Here is a 7,528-nt window from a genome sequence, read left to right on the forward strand (position 1 = left end):
GTGATGATGACGATTATATGATGATGGTGATGATGATGGTGATGGTGATGATGGTGATGATGATATGATGATATGATGATGATGATGGTGATGATGATGATATGATGGTGATGATGATGATGATGGTGATGATGATGATGATGGTGGTGATGATGACGATTATATGATGATGGTGATGATGATGATGGTGATGATGATGATGATGATGATATGATGGTGATGATGATGATGATGGTGATGATGGTGATGATGATATGATGATATGATGATGGTGATGGTGGTGATGATGATGATTATATGATGATGGTGATGGTGGTGATGATGATGATATGATGATGATGATGGTGGTGATGATGATGGTGATATGATGATGATGATGGTGATGATGATGATGGTGATGATGATGATATGATGATGATGATGGTGATGATGATGATATGATGGTGATGATGATGATGATAATGGTGATGATGATGATGATGATGGTGATGATGATATGATGGTGATGGTGATGATGACGATTATTTGATGATGGTGATGATGATGGTGATGATGACGATTATATGATGATGGTGATGATGGTGATGGTGATGATGATGGTGATGGTGATGATGATATGATGATGATGATGGTGATGATGATGATATGATGGTGATGATGATGACGATTATATGATGATGGTGATGATGATGGTGATGATGACGATTATATGATGATGGTGATGATGATGGTGATGATGATGATATGATGGTGATGATGGTGATGATGGTGATGATGATATGATGATGGTGATGGTGATGATGGTGATGATGATATGATGGTGATGATGATATGATGATGATGATATGATGATATGATGATGGTGATGATGATATGATGATGGTGATGATGATATGATGATTTGATGATGATGATGGTGATGATGATATGATGATGGTGATGATGATATGATGATATGATGGTGATGATGATGATATGATGATGATGATGATGATGGTGATGATGATGGTGGTGATGATATGATGGTGATGATGATGGTGGTGATGATGGTGATGATGGTGGTGATGATGATGGTGGTGATGATGATGATGATGGTGGTGATGATGGTGATGATGATATGATGGTGATGATGGTGATGGTGATGATGATATGATGATGATGATGATATGATGATGATGGTGATGATGATGATATGATGATGATATGATGATGGTGATGATGATGATGATGGTGATGATGGTGATGATGATATGATGATATGATGATGATGGTGATGATGATGATATGATGGTGATGATGATATGATGATATGATGATGATGGTGATGATGATGATATGATGGTGATGGTGATGATGATGATATGATGATGATATGATGATGGTGATGATGATGGTGGTGATGATGATGATGGTGATGATGATATGATGATATGATGATGATGGTGATGATGATGATATGATGGTGATGATGATATGATGATGATGATGGTGATGATAGTGATGATGATGGTGATGATGATGATATGATGGTGATGATATGATGATGATGGTGATGATGATATTAATGGTGATGATATGATGATGATGGTGATGATGATATGATGATGATGATGATGGTGATGATATGATGATGGTGATGATATGATGATGATGGTGATGATGATATGATGATGGTGATGATGACGATGATATGATAATGGTGTTGATGATATGATGGTGATGATGATATGATGATGATGGTGATGATGATGATGGTGATGATATGATGATGATGGTGATGATGATGGTGATGGTGATGATATGATGATGATGGTGATGATGATATGATGATGGTGATGATGACGATGATATGATGATGGTGTTGATGATATGATGGTGATGATGATATGATGATGATGGTGATGATGATGATGGTGATGATATGATGATGATGGTGATGATGATGGTGATGATGGTGATGATGACGATGATATGATGGTGATGATATGATGATGATGATAGTGATGATGATGGTGATGATGGTGATGATGACGATGATATGATGGTGATGATATGATGATGATGGTGATGATGATATGATGATGATGATGATGACGATGATATGATGGTGATGATAGTGATGATGATGGTGATGATGATATGATGGTGATGATGATGATGGTGGTGATGGTGATGATGGTGATGATATGATGATGGTGATGATGATATGATGATGATGATGATGATGATGGTGATGATGATATGATGATGATGATGATGATGGTGATGATGGTGATGATGGTGATGATATGATGATGGTGATGATGATATGATGATGATGGTGATGATGATATGATGATGATGGTGATGATGATATGATGATGGTGATGATGATGATGATGGTGATGATGGTGATGATGATGATGATATGATGATGGTGATGATGATATGATGATGGTGATGATATGATGATGATGGTGATGATGATATGATGATGGTGATGATGATATGATGATGGTGATGATATGATGATGGTGATGATATGATGATGATGGTGATGATGATATGATGATGGTGATGATGACGATGATATGATGGTGATGATGATATGATGATGGTGATGATATGATGATGGTGTTGATATGATGATGGTGATGATGATGATATGATGATGGTGATGACGATGATATGATGGTGATGATGATATGATGATGGTGTTGATATGATGATAGTGATGATGATGGTGATGATGATATGATGATGATGGTGATGATGATATGATGATGGTGATGATGATGATGGTGATGATATGATGATGTTGATGTTGACGATGATATGATGATGGTGTTGATATGATGATGATGGTGATGATGACGATGATATGATGATGGTGATGATATGATGATGGTGATGATGATGATATGATGATGGTGATGATATGATGATGGTGATGTTGACGATGATATGATGATGGTGTTGATATGATGATGATGGTGATGATGACGATGATATGATGATGGTGATGGTGTTGATATGATGATGATGGTGATGATGACGATGATATGATGATGGTGATGATGTTGATGTTGACGATGATGATGATGATGATGGTGATGATGATATGATGATGGTGATGATGACGATGATATGATGATGGTGATGATATGATGATGGTGTTGATATGATGATGATGGTGGTGTTGATGATGATGGTGATGATGACGATGATATGATGATGGTGTTGATATGATGATGATGGTGATGGTGACGATGATATGATGATGGTGTTGATATGATGATGATGGTGATGTTGACGATGGTATGATGATGGTGTTGATATGATGATGATGGTGATGATGACGATGATATGATGATGGTGATGGTGTTGATATGATGATGATGGTGATGATGACGATGATATGATGATGGTGATGATATGATGATGATGGTGATGATGATATGATGATGGTGATGATATGATGATGATGGTGATGATGATATGATGATGGTGATGATGACGATGATATGATGATGGTGATGATATGATGATGGTGTTGATATGATGATGATGGTGATGGTGACGATGATATGATGATGGTGATGATATGATGATGGTGATGATATGATGATGGTGATGATATGATGATGATGGTGATGGTGACGATGATATGATGATGGTGATGATATGATGATGGTGATGATATGATGATGGTGATGATATGATGATGATGGTGATGATGATATGATGATGGTGATGATGACGATGATATGATGGTGTTGATGATATGATGATGATGGTGATGATGATATGATGATGGTGATGATGACGATGATATGATGATGGTGATGATGATGGTGATGATGATATGATGATGGTGATGATATGATGATGGTGGTGATGATGATATGATGATGATGGTGATGATGACGATGATATGATGATGGTGATGATGATATGATGATGGTGATGATATGATGATGATGGTGATGATGATATGATGATGGTGATGATATGATGATGGTGGTGATGATGATATGATGATGGTGATGATGACGATGATATGATGGTGATGATGATATGATGATGGTGATGATATGATGATGGTGGTGATGATGATATGATGATGGTGATGATGACGATGATATGATGGTGATGATGATATGATGATGGTGATGATATGATGATGATGGTGATGATGATATGATGATGGTGATGATATGATGATGGTGGTGATGATGATATGATGATGGTGATGATGACGATGATATGATGGTGATGATGATATGATGATGATGGTGATGATGACGATGATATGATGATGATGATGAAGGCTCATTGATGAGCTTGTTATAGATACTTTCACTGCTGACTTCTGACTATAAATACTCCATACTCCATACAGTATTTATACAAGTGTGTACATATACTTAAGACAAAGTACAAATACTACCGCATGTACACAGTACTGCGTAGAGCTTGGTGAGGACCGAGGACAGGAAGTGCATACTGTAGACTGAAGATGTACTACAGTACTGAAGTACCTCAATATTGTACTTCAATGTTGTAGTTGTACCTCCATCAATGCTTCTTCTCTTCTTTCATTTTGTCTTCCTTATTTTATTTATTTACAAAATAATTTACTCTTCGCACAACAATATAATATAAAATAATATAATGTAGAGCCCTGCTAAGTTGTTTACATGTGTTTGTTGTCATTTCTGCCTTCTGCTAGAGGCTAACAATCTAGCGGCTAACAAGCTAACGCCTAACCACTGGACCCTGTGCACTTCATTTGTTTTTATGTTGATGTTCTGTTTTAATGTTGTTCCTATCTTTCATGCTTTTATCTTTTATCCTGTATTATTTTATTGTAAAGTGACCTTGGGTGACTTGAAAGGCGCCTCCAAATAAAATGTATTAATATTATTATTATTATTATTATTAACAAGCTAGCGGCTAACAAGCTAGTGGTTAACAAGCTAGTGCCTAACAAGCTAACGCCTCACAAGCTAGCGGCTAACAAGCGAGGGACAGCGCCTCCTGTTGGACACAAGGGGAAGACTCTCTCTAAGGAACAGTGAGTACTTGCCACTCTTTTCTGTGGAGGATTTAAATAAGGACTATTGAATCCCCTGTATTATTGTGTTTTTCTGTTAACAATCTGTGGGTTATTGTTTTGTGTTATAATAAATGTCGACCGTTGTATTCAATGTGTGTGGTTGAAATGAATGTGTTAAAGCAATGTAATCTTTACTTTAAAACAGCGCTATGTATGAATTCATGGGAGTGTGAGCTGTATTTGAAGATAACCAGGCCTCTGCACTTTAGGCCGAATTAGACAATTAAATTGGGCTCGTTTTAGACGCATTCTTAAAATCTATATTTTAGTAGACCCTCTCCAAGTCACCTCTCATGCAACAGGGGTAGTGAATACCCTGACTAGAACTACAATTGAGAATGAATATAGAGTATAATATGATATACCATAATATATAATATAATATACAATAATAACATAATATAAATTAATATTAAGTATAATAACAGAACATTTAATTTAAATGCAAAAATGATATAATAAAACACAAATAAATAAACATGATTTTAAAGTAAATAAATGAAATGAACACTACATATTTTTGGAGGCAGTGCTATCAGCTGTCTGTCAAACCCTCATCTCTTCCTGTCGTTTGACAAACTTGTGACAATTCCCCACAATCCATCTTTTCCTCCACTTCTATCCTTCCTAACCTATCGCTTTCCTCTCTTTTCCTGCCTCTTGACCTTCTCCTCAACTTCTTACCTTCCCCTCCTCCTCCCCATTCCCTCCTCTGTTGTTGTCATTCACACCTCCTGACAGAACAGGAGCTGATACATGACACCTCCAACAGGAGGGGGGGGGGGGGGGGGGGGGGGTATCTGCCTCCTTTCATATGACTCCATAGGGCTCAGCCTTAGAGATAGGGTAAGGAGATGAGTTTCCTCCTTAGGACTCAGCCTTAGAGATAGGGTAAGGAGATGAGTTTCCTCCTTAGGACTCAGCCTTAGAGATAGGGTAAGGAGATGAGTTTCCTCCTTAGGGCTCAGCCTTAGAGATAGGGTAAGGAGATGAGTTTCCTCCTTAGGACTCAGCCTTAGAGATAGGGTAAGGAGATGAGTTTCCTCCTTAGGGCTCAGCCTTAGAGATAGGGTAAGGAGATGAGTTTCCTCCTTAGGGCTCAGTCTTAGAGATAGGGTAAGGAGATGAGTTTCCTCCTTAGGACTCAGCCTTAGAGATAGGGTAAGGAGATGAGTTTCCTCCTTAGGACTCAGCCTTAGAGATAGGGTAAGGAGATGAGTTTCCTCTGTAGGGCTCAGCCTTAGAGATAGGGTAAGGAGATGAGTTTCCTCCTTAGGACTCAGCCTTAGAGATAGGGTAAGGAGATGAGTTTCCTCCTTAGGGCTCAGCCTTAGAGATAGGGTAAGGAGATGAGTTTCCTCCTTAGGACTCAGCCTTAGAGATAGGGTAAGGAGATGAGTTTCCTCCTTAGGACTCAGCCTTAGAGATAGGGTAAGGAGATGAGTTTCCTCTGTAGGGCTCAGCCTTAGAGATAGGGTAAGGAGATGAGTTTCCTCTGTAGGGCTCAGCCTTAGAGATAGGATAAGGAGATGAGTTTCCTCTGTAGGGCTCAGCCTTAGAGATAGGATAAGGAGATGAGTTTCCTCCTTAGGGCTCAGTCTTAGAGATAGGGTAAGGAGATGAGTTTCCTCCTTAGGACTCAGCCTTAGAGATAGGGTAAGGAGATGAGTTTCCTCTGTAGGGCTCAGCCTTAGAGATAGGGTAAGGAGATGAGTTTCCTCCTTAGGACTCAGCCTTAGAGATAGGGTAAGGAGATGAGTTTCCTCCTTAGGACTCAGCCTTAGAGATAGGGTAAGGAGATGAGTTTCCTCCTTAGGACTCAGCCTTAGAGATAGGATAAGGAGATGAGTTTCCTCCTTAGGACTCAGCCTTAGAGATAGGGTAAGGAGATGAGTTTCCTTCTTAGGGATCAGCCTTAGAGATAGGGTAAGGAGATGAGTTTCCTCTGAAGGGCTCAGCCTTAGAGATAGGGTAAGGAGATGAGTTTCCTCCTTAGGACTCAGCCTTAGAGATAGGGTAAGGAGATGAGTTTCCTTCTTAGGGATCAGCCTTAGAGATAGGGTAAGGAGATGAGTTTCCTCCTTAGGGCTCAGCCTTAGAGATAGGGTAAGGAGATGAGGTTCCTCCTTAGGACTCAGCCTTAGAGATAGGGTAAGGAGATGAGTTTCCTCTGTAGGACTCAGCCTTAGAGATAGGATAAGGAGATGAGTTTCCTCTGTAGGACTCAGCCTTAGAGATAGGATAAGGAGATGAGTTTCCTCCTTAGGGCTCAGCCTTAGAGATAGGGTAAGGAGATGAGTTTCCTCTGAAGGGCTCAGCCTTAGAGATAGGGTAAGGAGATGAGTTTCCTCTGTAGGACTCAGCCTTAGAGATAGGATAAGGAGATGAGTTTCCTCCTTAGGGCTCAGCCTTAGAGATAGGGTAAGGAGA

The sequence above is a fragment of the Cyclopterus lumpus genome, chromosome 18 (assembly GCF_009769545.1).
Source record: "Cyclopterus lumpus isolate fCycLum1 chromosome 18, fCycLum1.pri, whole genome shotgun sequence".
Classification (NCBI taxonomy): domain Eukaryota; kingdom Metazoa; phylum Chordata; class Actinopteri; order Perciformes; family Cyclopteridae; genus Cyclopterus; species Cyclopterus lumpus.